This window comes from Aulonocara sp. 'chitande type north' Nkhata Bay, linkage group LG4 (assembly GCF_057382095.1).
Source record: "Aulonocara sp. 'chitande type north' Nkhata Bay isolate Kocher_YH1m ecotype deep benthic linkage group LG4, A_spYH_male_GT1.1, whole genome shotgun sequence".
NCBI lineage: Eukaryota > Metazoa > Chordata > Actinopteri > Cichliformes > Cichlidae > Aulonocara > Aulonocara sp. 'chitande type north' Nkhata Bay.
In genome coordinates, this window is record NC_141347.1 from 3,523,273 (window position 1) to 3,537,492 (window position 14,220).

Here is a 14,220-nt window from a genome sequence, read left to right on the forward strand (position 1 = left end):
AAGTTATCAGCTAATGCTAGCTAGCTTAGTTGCAATACACATATAATAGGGTGACCAACCATCCTCTTTTCCCCGAACATGTCCACTTTTCACGTTCTGTCCGGAGCGTCGGGGAGGATTTTCGAGATTGATGAAAATGTCCGGGTTTTTCTATAGGCCTACAGAGGAACCATATGTGTGATGTCATCTCCGAGCTGATGCTTTGTGAGCGCTTGTTCTGCGCTCACAGACCGGACAGACAGCGTGCAGCAGCGCGCCTGATGATGTTTAAAAGACGTCAAAGCGCAAGTGGAGCTTTTCAGATAAACTGCAAAATAAATTTCCCTCATACGGTCCCGGTAATTTTTCTTATAAAGGTGAGGCATTCTTTCTGCACCATTATTTAATTCCAGAGGTTTTTGACTTATTTTTTTTGCCCATGATGACTTGTAAAAGCCTAAATGACATTTTTGTTTCACCATTCATTGACCGCACAGAGAAGGCATTGTTTAAATGTGTTAAAAATTTCTTTAAGCAAACAGTATTATTAAAGTTGGAAATCAAAATATGGTCACCCTAACATATAAGATAGTTAAAACTAATAAAATACTAGAATCTCACTCACCAAGTCTGAAGGACAAATTTGTTGGATGGTTTGTACCACACAGCAAAGCACGTGATCAGTCAGGCAATCTGCAAAAATGCTCCAAATGGCACTAACAGCACACACAAAGAGACAAGGTCAAATTCAATGAGTCAGAGTAGTGAAGGAGAGCAGATTTGATGGGGACACATCAGTAGGGATGGGTATTGATAAGATTTTCACGATTCCGATTCCATTTTCGATTCTGTTTAACGATTGGATTCTTTATCGATTCTCTTATCGATTCTCTTTAAAAAAGGAGAACACTAAGGTCGATTAGCTTAGAACTTTGTTTTATATCTTCTCTTTGAACAAGATAGAAATTTAGGAGTAACATGGCCTTACAAACCCAACATTGAGATCTTAAGAGATCCAGCCTACGGCTCTTCAATGGGGTGTCACAGGGTCCCCAGGAAAAAAAATGTAAATGTAAAATAATAAAATAAATATTCTTCTGTAGCAATAACAAAGTGTAACATAAATTATTCTGTAGCAATTACACAAGAATATCCAGTAATGTCCCTGCCTGCAATTAAACACATTCACTTACCAAAGTGAAATCGGGGGCATCTGCTGTGGCAAATGGGTGCAAGCCTTTGACCACCAACTCAGTCACTGCTCGGTGACATTCATCTATCCTGGCCTGAAAGGAGACGCTACCGGTAGACTGCAGCGAGAACTGCCAGCATCTGAGCCAGACTCTGTCTGTCTCTCTCATCATGGTCGCCTAAATGCACAGTAATGGCAGGTTTTGTAATAAGGCAGATCGTGCTAACATAATATGCACTGTTAGTTGATTATTTACCTGCCGCATTAACGGGAGAGGACGTGCAAACGTTACCGCTGCTGCTGGGCTGAGATTCACGAGTCCGGAGCGGAATTAAAAACACGACATTCATTTAAGGTTATCACGTGTTTTGTGAGCAAATGCTTTTGCATATTCGTAGTGTTTCCTCCCTTAAATGAAATATCTACTTTGCAAGTATTGCAAGTTGCCCTGTTGTCATCCGTTCTCGTAAAGTATAACCAAGCTTTTGAGCATTTGAGCCGCTGGCGCCGTGTTTCCTGCCAGGTAAATGACGCTCCGCAACGTGGTGACGTCATTTGGGGCGACTGGAATCGATAAGGGAATCGTTTGCAAAAATGGCAAACAATTCCAAGGAATTGAAACAGTGGGAACCGGTTCTCAACAAGAACCGGGTTTCGATACCCATCCCTACACATCAGTGCTGACATGTCCCTAACATAACTGGACAGGTGGATGACTTTTAATGAAGGTGTAAACTATTAATAGAGGTCTAAACTTTTTATTATTTTTTATTATTTTCTTATTTATACCTGGCTTTTTGACCATGACTGCTCTGTTTTCCGTCCGTTAGATCAATCAGCTTTGCTTGATTAACTGTATTCAGACTAAAATACTTTAAAGGCTAGCTTCAAAGCCAAATGGTGCTCAACTGTTTCTTTGTGACAGGACTGGCAGCCAGTATGACCCAAAACACAAGAATCAGTTTTTAATGAAGAATAAAGTCTATAAAAAGATGATTTTTGAGTTCTAGAGGTTGTTCCTTTAATGAATGTTGGCAATCTTGATAACCCAGCAAACCAGAGTTTTCACACAATATTTTAGGTTACATTATAACTAGGGATGGGTATCGAAAACCGGTTCTTGTTGAGAACCGGTTCCCACTGTTTCAATTCCTTGGAATTGTTTGCCATTTTTGCAAACGATTCCCTTATCGATTCCAGTCGCCCTGAATGACGTCACCACGTTGCGGAGCGTCATTTACCTGGCAGGAAACATGGCGCTCAAAAGTTTGGTTATACTTTACGAGAACGGATGACAACAGGGCAACTTGCAATACTTGCAAAGTAGATATTTCATTTAAGGGAGGAAACACTACGAATATGCAAAAGCATTTGCTCACAAAACACGCGATGACCTTAAATGAATGTCGTGTTTTTAATTCCGCTCCGGACTCATGAATCTCAACCCAGCAGCAGCGGTAACGTTTGCACGTCCTCTCCCGTTAATGCGGCAGGTAAATAATCAACTAACAGTGCATATTATGTTAGCACGATCTGCCTTATTACGAAACCTGCCATTACTGTGCATTTAGGTGACCATGATGAGAGAGACAGAGTCTGGCTTAGATGCTGGCAGTTCTCGCTGCAGTCTACCGGTAGAGTCTCCTTTCAGGCCAGGATAGACGAATGTCACCGAGCAGTGACTAAGTTTGTGGTAAAAGGCTGCTGCAGCAGATGCCCCCAATTTTCGGTAAGTGAATGTGTTCAATTGTAAGCAGGGACATTTCTGGATATTCTTGTGTAATTGCTACAGAATAATTTATGTTACACTTTGTTATTGCTACAGAAGAATATTTATTTTATTATTTTACATTTACAATTTTTTTTCCTGGGGACCCTGTGACACCCCATTGAAGAGCCGTAGGCTGGATCTCTTAAGGATCTCTTAAGATCTCAATGTTGGGTTTGTAAGGCCATGTTACTCCTAAATTTCTATCTTGTTCAAAGAGAAGATATAAAACAAAGTTCTAAGCTAATCGACCTTAGTGTTCTCCTTTTTTAAAGAGAATCGATAAAGAATCCAATCGTTAAACAGAATCGAAAATTGAATCGTAATCGTGAAAATCTTATCAATACCCATCCCTAATTATAACTTTACACATCTTGCTGTTCTCAGTGCAAAAGACAACTGTTTGGGCAAAGGTTCTACAACAGTATTTGCATTTTGGTGAGGTGAAGTGTCTGAGACCACTTCCACTGTAGCAATGGTTTATTGGGTAACTGAATGTCAGAAATCAAGAACATTGCACTGTAACAGAATGAACAGTATTATACACTATTATATATTGTACATATATTTATTAGTTTCAGGTTGGCCATTCTTGTATTTTGCTCGTTTGTGTTGTTGTGTTTGCACATCTCTGTTGCTTGTGGGGCTCGCACACAAGAATTTCACTCGCATGTGCTGTGCCAGTGTGCCTGCACATGTGATGTGACAATAAAAGTGATTTGATTTGATTTTGATTTGATACATGAATCTTTTATGGTTTTCCTGTTCTAGTGTAAATATTGCAGATGATCAGTGTATGACAGAGTAAGTAGTAAATCCAATATAGGTGCTACAGTATATATTACCATCCTAGATACCATTTGGACTTATACATAATCATATATATCTTGCATGTTGACATAGATACACCAACAGCAGGGATTACGTAAGGTTATAAATTGCCGAAGAGAGGGAAATTCAACATCTACCCCCAGTCATTCAACTTGTTCAAGTAAGAAGCCTCAAACATGGGCCTTAACTGTCAGCTGTCTGTTTGGCTGTCCTAATCCAGCCCCAGGGGGTAAATTCGGACTCTTTTTGGCATCACACCCATACATTCCCAGATTAGTCTGTCCTCAGCTTTCACACAGAGCCTTGCTTTCAAGAGGTCTCGAGTTTGTACATGTTTATGATACTTCAGACATATAGAAAAAGTATATTATAGACTGCATAATTTGCAGTAGTACCGTACAGTCACTTCAGAGGTATAAAAGAGGTATTATTACATTCAGAAAGTAGCACCAGTGTGATAAAAACATTTTTCTAGACACCTCAAAACACTTTTTTTTTTTTTTACTCCTGCAATTATTTTTCTTTTACTTTAAAAAAAACACGTTCATATAAAATCTGTCCACAGTTGTATCTAGAGCAGGGCGATATGGCCAAAAATATTTATCACGATATATATTTGAAAATTTGCGATAACGATATAACCGACGATATAATTGATGCGAGACAAAATACAACTCCACAACATTACTAGCGCAAAAAGACAACCTTCCATTTATTTTCACTTAAACAAGAAGCTGGTTTTTATGTACATTAAAGCTTTATAAAAATGTAACAGTGCAAATGCAAATTCCTTGCTGAACGTTTAACCCAAAGGCATTTCCAGTAGAAATGGGCTGACATATCCTGAGCATAACCATGTATAATATCCACTGAAGTTAAAAAGAGGTGCTTTGCAACATTAAACTGCAGTGTGCAGTACGTATTTTTCGGACCATAAGGTGCACGGGATTATAAGGCACATTAAGCGAAACAAAGCAGTCAGATAAATCAAACTTTATTAAACTCATTCTTCTTGCTTCCTCCACTTCTGTACCATTGATTCATTAATGTTGAATTCTCTGGCAGCTGCTCTATTCCCATGTTGTTGCAGTATATTAATGCCTAACCTCATATTGTGGATGGATTATCTCAGTTGTTCTCCTGACTGAAGTTTGGTCCGTTTACAGCATCCTGCCATGCGATTGCATTTGTCTCTAACCATGAAGAACCTTCACGTTAACTTTTATAAGTGGAAAAGTGTTAGTGTTCGTCCTCCAGCTTCACTGTTATGTTATGCTAACATAGCTGTGTCGCTAGCGATCACGTAGCACATCATTATATAGCAGCTAGCCCAACTTCAGTAACCCTACAAACGTCACTGCTGTTTAGTTTCCTGTCTTCATTTATGTTGGAAGTGATAGCAGAACTGTACGTTTGATTTTTTTCAGAAATCTCTCAGTCAGAACATGCTATATCATGCTTAGGTAACTAGCGAAACTAGCGAGCTAACTTCTGCTAGCTTCCTGCTAACTTCTAACTCCGTTAAATGTAATAACTTTTGTTTTCATGGATGCCTGGAAGTTAAACTTCATAGTTACACCTGGTAAAGCAGCAATGCTGATCGTTTTATTAAAGCTGAAAGAATTTAGACAGTTTTTAACTCTAAGTGATGCTGCAGTGTTGTTTGACCTGAAACATACGGAGTTTAGGACCCAGATTACTCCCAGATTTAAGAGCATCTTAGTCCGACAAATACGACAATAACAACGGCCGCTTGCATGTTCTGCAAAAAAATGTGCTTTGTCGTGTATCTGACGGACAAACACCAAACCAGTTCCACATCACGGAAGTTGCACCATTTTTACAAACCAATTCTGGTTCATCTGTTTCACTCAACAATCGGCCATGTGCGTATGAAAACAAAGGCACTGCGCATGCGCGTTTTACTCCCATTCTATCGCGATATTTCATTTTCCTATCGTTGCCTAACATTATACCGGTATTACCGTGAACGGTATAATATGGCCCAGCCCTAGTTGTATCCACTTCTTTTATTTGTAAAAGTACCCATAGTGAGCACAAGAGGGAGCCAAAGACCCTCCGCTCACTTTCCATAAGGTCTTCTTTCTTCTTTGAAATTGTCTTTCCTGTTTAACCCGCTGAGCTCTAAGGGATCTTCTGTGATTAGTTGAAGGCAGGGTTAAGATTATAACCTCTGCTGATCTGGAACTCAGAGAGTCTAAGTCAACTGTACTGAAGAAAATGTGACCAGCAGCCCACATTATGCAACGTTACACATATGCACATATTGTCAGAGCAGCCCCGCTATGTTTCCAGAAATATTCCCCAGCTATCAACACCTGACAGGACACATCATGTCCTACATTCTCAAACACAGATGCACATGTATCCCTGTAATGTCCACAGTCAGTCTGTAGGCCTGACTGTATAAGGACCAGGCACGTGCAGCGGGGGGGCTAGAGGGGCTTGAGCACCCGCCCCTTTCCTGATGGGTGCCCAAGGTGCCCTTTTGTTGAGGCAACTTTTTTTTTTAAATTATTATTATTTTTAATGTGTGTGTGCGTGCGGAGTCCTGTCTGTGCTCCTCAACAATAATATTTAACTATTAATCACAGTTTTGCTAAATAAAAGGATTTGGCTCGCATCAGTCACATGATCACATTTAACCAATGATCGCCCTCGACGGCAGAACGCGCTGGTTACGAGCCGGGAACGAGCTCACAAAGAGCACGCGCATTTTTAGCGGTCCGGAACTGTAGGAGAAACACAAGTTAACTCAGAGACACAGACTGATGCGACAAAACCAGTAAGTAGGTGTACAGCGCACACTGTAGTGTATAGCACACAGGAGTATTAGCTTATTACGTACACGTTGGTAAGCTGTCTTGTTGCAACTGACGAACTGAAACAAACGAGCGTGCTGTGTGTGCAACAGCGCGACAAACATTATCTGTCCTTTTATTAACTGCACAAGTAGTGCTGGTCACAGCTGCTGGCTACCTGTGTAAGGCTGTCATGGGTCTGTAGCTCTGTCACCGTTTTAGGGAACATATTTAGTTTTAAAGTAAGTTTCCGGGCTTTTCCTGCCTTTCTGGAGGGATTATATTTCACTAAAAAACGATCTAATATGCATGTCCACATAATTGTGCATTATTATAATTATAATATATTAAAAAACACACGCTGTATTTTAAAGAACATACATTAAGAAGCAGTTTATATTAGATTTATATTTTAAATAAGACTGTAACACACGATACTTTACCACTACTGAATGTAGAGAAAGTTAGGATCTTAGGCTTATGGTCTCTAGGAATCGACTAAGGAGCGAATGACACACAGCTAAAAGAACAGTCAACATTTATTCAAAACAAAACCAAAAACAGTCATTCAACAGTTCACAACAGTTCCAATTGTCCATATTTGTCAGTCTGTGTATTCAGTTTTAGAGTTCAGAGTTCAGTGTTCAGAGTTCTTTTCAGTCTTTTCAGTTCAGGCGTGTGAGTGTGTGTGTATAGTGTTAATGTTAGTAGTACTACCCGGGTAGTGTATTGTTCTGAGATCTCATAAGCTTATCTGTCAAGAAGTAACGCAGTTGTCACTTCTAAGTAGGCTGGAAATCTTTCCTGCATCGCAGCTGGGGATCCGGAATCCTGGCTCGCAACTTTAGACTCCAACAAAAAAAACCAACCTGCACAGGGCAGTGAACATATTTTACATGAATATCATATAACAACTAGAGCTGGGCGATAGAACGATAACGATATGTATCGCGATATAACTTTTACTCGATAGAGAAATTAAGCTATCGCGATAGACCTCGCCGCTCTTGTCCTCAAAAAAAAAAAAAAAAAAAAAAAGGTTCAGCCAATCCAAATTAAGTAGCGCAGAGCCGAACCAATCACAGCCGCAGCGTCACGTCACGTGACTTGTTACGTACAGCACAAGTGCCAAGCCGCACGTGTGTTTGTTTGGGAAGCAGCCAGCGGGTAATGGAGCCAGCGCGTAATGGAGGAAATGAGTGTGCCGACTAGAAAAAAATCAACCGAGCGTGACCGAAGAGAAAACAGATGATGGTTCCAATGCCGGAGAGATTGTCGAACGGAAGAGCCATAGAAGTTCCGTAGTGTGAAGGTACTTCGGCTATTTCAAGTCTGACAAAAAACAGAGTAGCGTGCACTGTAAATTGTGCCGAAAGCAAGTCTGGAAATACAATAAACTGGTGCATGCGTCACACTGTGCGCTACGTTATTGTTTCGGTGAAATGAATTTCTACAATACTGTTACTGTTAATTCTACTCTCTGCAGTGTTTAAATGCTTACATATACACACAGTTACTGTCCCTCCACACATACGACTCGGTTCTGCTTCTATGCCCCAGCTTTGTTTACTTTTTCCCACCGAGGCTTCTAGACTTCTGATTGGCCAACATTTCGGCACGGTTAGGAATCTAGCGCCACCTGCTGCTTTGGCATGTTCATAGCAGCGTTTTCCTTCATTTCTGCCTTTATGTGCGGACGGGATTATTTTTTAAAACGAAAACGGAAAATCTCCGTTTTCAAAAATACTAGGGGTGCAACGATACACAAAATTCATGGTTCGGTTCGGTTCGATACTTTGGTGTCACGGTTCGATATTTTTTCGATACAAAAAAATGTTCATGCATTTTTAATTTGTCATTTATTAAAATTATAAATATATATTTTAACTCAAAAGTACAGTTTTTAAATTTAACCCTAACCCTTGTGCGTGTTTTTTATTTTGACAGCGAATGCGCACCTGCGGACCACTTATGTGCAGCCCTGGTTATTTAGCTCGTCATATTGCAGCCACAGAAATTCTTTTGTCCATGAAACCATAAAGCTGCACTTTCTTTTTGCCTTATAGTCTGATTTGTCATAACTTCTCCGTTTTGTGGTAAGCTTTTCTTTGGCTGTCACTTCTTCACCCTGACCTGTCTTATTTGGCTCAGCAGAACTGAAATGCTTTTACACACGCACTCACATAAGCTCAGCGATTCTCTGCGCGATCAACCTCTCACATGTTTAAGCTGCAGGAGATTTCACTTGTCATGTTTGCATAGTAAGCTAACGATTAATAAGACGATGTCAGAGGAATTGGTGCACAAATTATCATCACTCACAGATCAGTGCTGTCGCTCTCTATACACAGTTCGCACGATTGCAAAGTGAAAGCAAAAAAACGAGCGCAAATTCAAACGCGACTTCAATATGTCACATATTGACAGTGGCTCACCGATGCCAGTGACATAATTACCCAGCTACACTTCTGAAAGAATGCAAAAGCATTGACATATATTTTTCCTACAATAGCCCGACGGGCAGGGCAGAGATAGATTTTGGTAGCCCGACTGAAAAAATCGCTAGCTCCAGGACGTCGGGCTAGTGATATTGCAAGCCCTGTATCTGATTGAGGAATCACTCATCTTTGGAAAAGAGAGTTTATTACAGAGAAATGTCTCTTTCCAAAATAAAAGCTATACTATCCGCTTCTTCTGGGCTATATTCTCAGCAGCATAAGGAGAATCATGTGCTAACAGCTGTCTAAATGACTCGGCTAAAGTTAGTAGCATGCTTATTGTTTTTGTCTTTGCACTAGGATGATGTCAGCGTAAATGTGCAGTCATATTCGTTGTGTTCCCACTAGTGCTTTCAGGTTAATCTCGTTGAAATGACCTTAACGCCACAACACGGCAAATCTCCGTTAACGAGCTACCGCCGATCGCTCTGTGCATGGGGCTAGACGGCCAACACGTTAACGAGCTAACTGCGCTAGCACACTAGTTCACACCAATGTAATTGAGCATTGCGTGGCACATCCAACATACTGTTTTACTTTAGTCCATGACTCGCTTACCTTCAGGGTCATACGTCACATGAAAACCAAAATAATTCCAAACGCCAGATCTGAATGAGGGTGGGGGAGGTGCCCTGCGCTCTTCCTTCTGACTATGCTGTCTGTGTTGAGCGCTCAGTGGATCTGCGCTAGACAGTGCAGCCTAGGCGGAGTAGTCGAACACAGATTCACTGAGCGCTCAACACAGACAGCATCGTCAGAAGGAAAATTGATAAAATAAATTACAAATGTTGTATTGTTCGATACATATGCGTACCGAACCGAAAGCACTGTATCGAACGGTTCAATATCGATACGAATATCGTTGCACCCCTAAAAAATACCCGTGTACGTGTGGACGTAGCCTCAGTCTCTGACTGGAAGCGCTAATTCGTCATTCGGCTTTTGTCAGACTAAAGTAACTGTTAAAACTGTTTGAAAAGCTCAGCTATACAACAAGGAGAGATTGAGAATTTCCTTTTAGTTCTCAGTTTATTTGATATTGACAAAAGTTAGTCAGTTTTGTCTGTTCTTCTGTAAAACAAACTAAGATTTATTTTTAGAATTAATATTTTGTTTCTAAGTGGAATTGACAATTTAGTCTGTTTTGTTTGTTCTATTTTGAAACTTAAACGCTTTAGCGGCTGCCTTTTGTGTAGTTTGCAATATTTGCCTTTATTTATCTGAAAAAGTCTCATGTTCCTTAAGTACATCTACCCTGTTGAACTTATTATGGGAAATAAATATTTAAATAAAAACAAGCTGCTGATTATTTCACATTTTACTTGTGAGCAACGGCACATTTAAATCTTACAAATATAGTTATTTGGCTTATATCGTGATAGATATCGTTATCGCCTGAAATGAAAAAAACATATCGTGATATGAAAAAATCTCATATCGCCCAGCTCTAATAACAACTTAATCAACACTAGTGACCAAATGTCTCTCACTCTTTGTATATAATGACTTAATGCAATCAATAATAAAATTAATCAAAGAACCTTAAAACAATTTCCACATCATACAAATTTAACTCAAATCTCATATTTTGTTAACAGCAGTCACATCAATCCAATGAATTGAGAGAATGTACATTACTGATGCACGAGGAAAGTGCAAAACGTGGTCGCAGTACTATTTAGCCAAAGACTGCTCATATTTATCATCTCATTACAATAAATAAAACTTACCTACTAGCTTCCAAAGAAATATTTCCGATTGGTTTAAAACATTCACAAGTGAAGAAATAAAAAGATAATACAGCACTTAAAAGGAACACATGAAATTTACATTATACTAAGCTAATGATTAGCTAACGATTAGCTTGCTATGCTAGCACAGTTAGTCAACTCACCGGAAATGAACAAAAAAACACAAAAACAGAGGTACATCAGCATCAACAAAAAGTGTCCGCGTTTCCCAACAAGCGGAAAAGTAAAATCCAATTTGTGGCTTCACACACAACCTTTTTCTTGAACAAGGATTAAAGAAAAACTCGGTGAGTAGCTCCGACCAGCATACGTAGCCTTAGCGCTATTCTCCTTCTCTATAGTTCTCAACTCAAGTTCACAAGCACTAAACAATCTCATAGTGCCACCTACTGATATTCTTTGGGAACAGCAGTTCATTTTCATGAGGCAAATTTTAGGTGGGTTACAAGACAAAATGTGGATTTTACAGCAGTAAAATGATTGTATCTCTACAGTTTAAAAATGTAATAAGCTTTGCCCTGCACAGAGTGGATAGTGAAACAAATGGAATCATCATAATGACATTATTTCATATTTATTACTTCCCCCTCCTCTTTGCTTTATTATTGTAGCTCTAGTAATAAATAATAATGTAAGGATTCTGGATCAGCACAGTGATGCCCATAGTATATACAGTATTCTGAAGAAGGTCTAAAATGTCACTGTGTGTGCATGTGTGTGTTTTATTTAGATGGATTTTTAAAAAAAAATATTACTCATGATATAACATTGTCCAGACATGGCTGGTAAGGACATGAGGAGGAAACAGCAGGAGCTGTGTGAGGCTACTAAAGGCAGTGCTATAACATTTTTCTGTCATCATTTAGATTAAGTGCAAGAGTTGTTAGGTGTGGATAATTAGATTATAGTTTATTGCAATAGCAAGTTGTGCCTTGTTCTCACATAGACAGCAAGTGGAGAGTGATATATGAAAAGATGGGATGGAAGGAAGAAGAGAAGCAAAGAGTGATTCACAGGCAGAGCCTAAATTATTTCTCACAGTTTTTTGTGTCCTTATGGTTCCAAGCGCTGTCACCAATCTTTGCATTTTGTTATTATCTCATGACACTTGTTTAATCAGCTACCATCTCTCCTATGGACTTTTTAATGTCTACAGTCTCAGATCAACACAGCCCTGCCCTTCCCATATTAGATTCTTGATGAATGTGTGTTGTTGTTATTCAGCCTGGTTTAATGTGCCCCTTTTTAACTTTGAGCACCCGCCCCTTTAAACCTCTCTGCACGGCCCTGATAAGGACCCTTTCTTCAGCACCAGAAATAGTAACATCAATCATAACGTGGAGCATATGTTACAGGAACACAGTGTCGAACTGCCTGCTCTTTCTTTGACATCAGATATACCGTGTCCAACAACCTAAATGCTAAATGCCTCAGGAAGATTCCCCTGAGGGGAGGAGATGCAGTATTTCTGTCTGACTCTCAAGAGAAGAGCCTAAAAGGGGAAGTGTGTGTGTGTGTGTGTGTGTGTGTGTGTGTGTGTGTGTGTGTGTGTGTGTGTGTGTGTGTGTGTGTGAGCAAACATTTTAATATATATTATGAAGTAGTCCTCCTTGGTCTGTGCAGATACCAGCCTATGTAGCTGCACAGACATGTAGCTGCATGTATTTCTTTGGTGCCATAAATGAGGTCACGACGGATGTTTGTGCATCCCTTTGATTCTGGCAACCAGGTTGCTACCAATTTATGCCAGACTGGTTCCAGCTTCACACAGTGACTGAACTGTATGGATTCGAGCTCCTCTTGGAGCCAGATATTGCACGGGAGCCTGATGGTGTGCATTTGGTGGACAAACCTTGGTCTGGTGGCACCTGGTCAGGCACATGCCAAGCTCCCACATTTTGAAACCACTACGCTTTAGGCTATAACCGTTGGAATGAAGTGCTATAAGATACACGGCGGGTAAGGAAGGATGAAGATCACCTGCCCATACGCTCAGAAATGCAAAGCCAGATATAAACAAGATTCAGACTTGCTCCTTTCTTCTCTGTTAATGAATCATTTAACATTGGCTAAGGCAGAAAACTGCCATGTGGTCTGATGTGTCAAAATTTCAAATCTTTTATAAAACTGATGGACACTGCAACTTTCCATCAGGAGAAAAAAGAAAGACGCTAGTGTAGTAGCCTAACAGCACCACCCTGTGGTTGGAAAATGCACTTACACCAGCAGTTATACAGACTCGTCTATGAAAACAAAAGATTTATTTTACTCTTGTGAAAATCAAGTTTTGTGCTCCTCTATCTTTGACTAATGAATAATGTGCACAAATGTAGAATTTTAATGTGCAATGAGATAAAAACAGCATCTGTGACACAAAAGATAACCTGGCATGAGTGGACTTACAGACTCACAAAGCACTGTAGGATAATCTGAGCTACATCAACCTGACTCTATCCACAGATTAAGATTAAAAGGGATTAAGATTTGGATACGTCATACAGTTATCACAATGTGGAAATTTAATCACATACAGTGATGCAGCACCCAGTGGTTTTGCGTTGGTTTTGTGTGTGTGTGTGTGTGTGTGTGTGTGTGTGTGTGTGTGTGTGTGTGTGTGTGTGTGTGTGTGCATCACTGACGTCTGCTATACATGAAGCACTTCATACACCTTTGACAGATCAGCCTAATGCTAAATGTTTCAAGCATGGCTGGCCACACTCTAGTCTTAACATCAGTTGTGAACTAGATTAGCAATGAAAGAAAAGAAACTAGAGTGCTGCTATATATACACTGCTTATGTGCAAACCATGTGCCTGTAAGCCAAGTTATTCCTGACCCTGGAAACAACTGCTATTAAAGATTTTATTGTCCACTTACTTGATTGATTTCTTGCTTTTGACCCCATTGCTTTATCCTCCAATAACAGAGTAACGTTTCCTCCTAGAAATCAAATGCTCACTGCTACAAGCTTAGTGAAGTATGGCTGATAGCCCGTAATAGCTACTGCTGTAGTGGGTTTATAGATTTTATTCTTCATTAAAAACTGATTCCAGTGTTTTGGGGCTGCCAGTCCTGTCACAGAGAGACGTTTGAGTGCAAGCTGGATCTTAAGGAAGCACTCAAAGTATTTTAGGTGGAATAAAGTCATGCAAGCAAATTCTTAAGATGGAAAACAGAACAACAACAATCAGCATGATCACCACAAACTGTATGTAAGAGACCAGCACAAAGTCACACATTGGTTTTTGCTAGCAGTCAGTGTTTAGGCCATGTTGAGGGGGGTTGAGTCAGAAGTGCACATATTTGTACAAGAGGGTCGAGTGCTAAGTTATCATGCTTAGATATCAACAAGCAACAGTAAAGGTTGCAAAGCACACTA

General features: G+C 39.9%; 1 protein-coding gene and 1 long non-coding RNA gene across 2 annotated transcripts in view; both read right to left on the reverse strand.

Moving 5' to 3' along the window:
• Window positions 1-634, reverse strand: part of LOC147331756 (prolactin-2-like) — a 35,961-nt gene extending 35,327 nt beyond the window's left edge. Inside the window, exon 1 of the mRNA XM_086287970.1 lies at window positions 605-634. The gene's annotated coding sequence lies outside the window, so the exon portion shown is untranslated. The remainder of the gene's footprint in view (window positions 1-604) is intronic.
• A 6,479-nt stretch (window positions 635-7,113) lies between these two features.
• Window positions 7,114-11,187, reverse strand: LOC147331759 (uncharacterized). The gene is made up of 2 exons (XR_015128722.1): window positions 10,985-11,187; window positions 7,114-7,461 (listed from the first exon to the last, which is right to left on the reverse strand). It is a non-coding gene; the product is annotated as an uncharacterized LOC147331759 (long non-coding RNA).
• Between the last annotated feature and the right edge of the window lie 3,033 nt (window positions 11,188-14,220).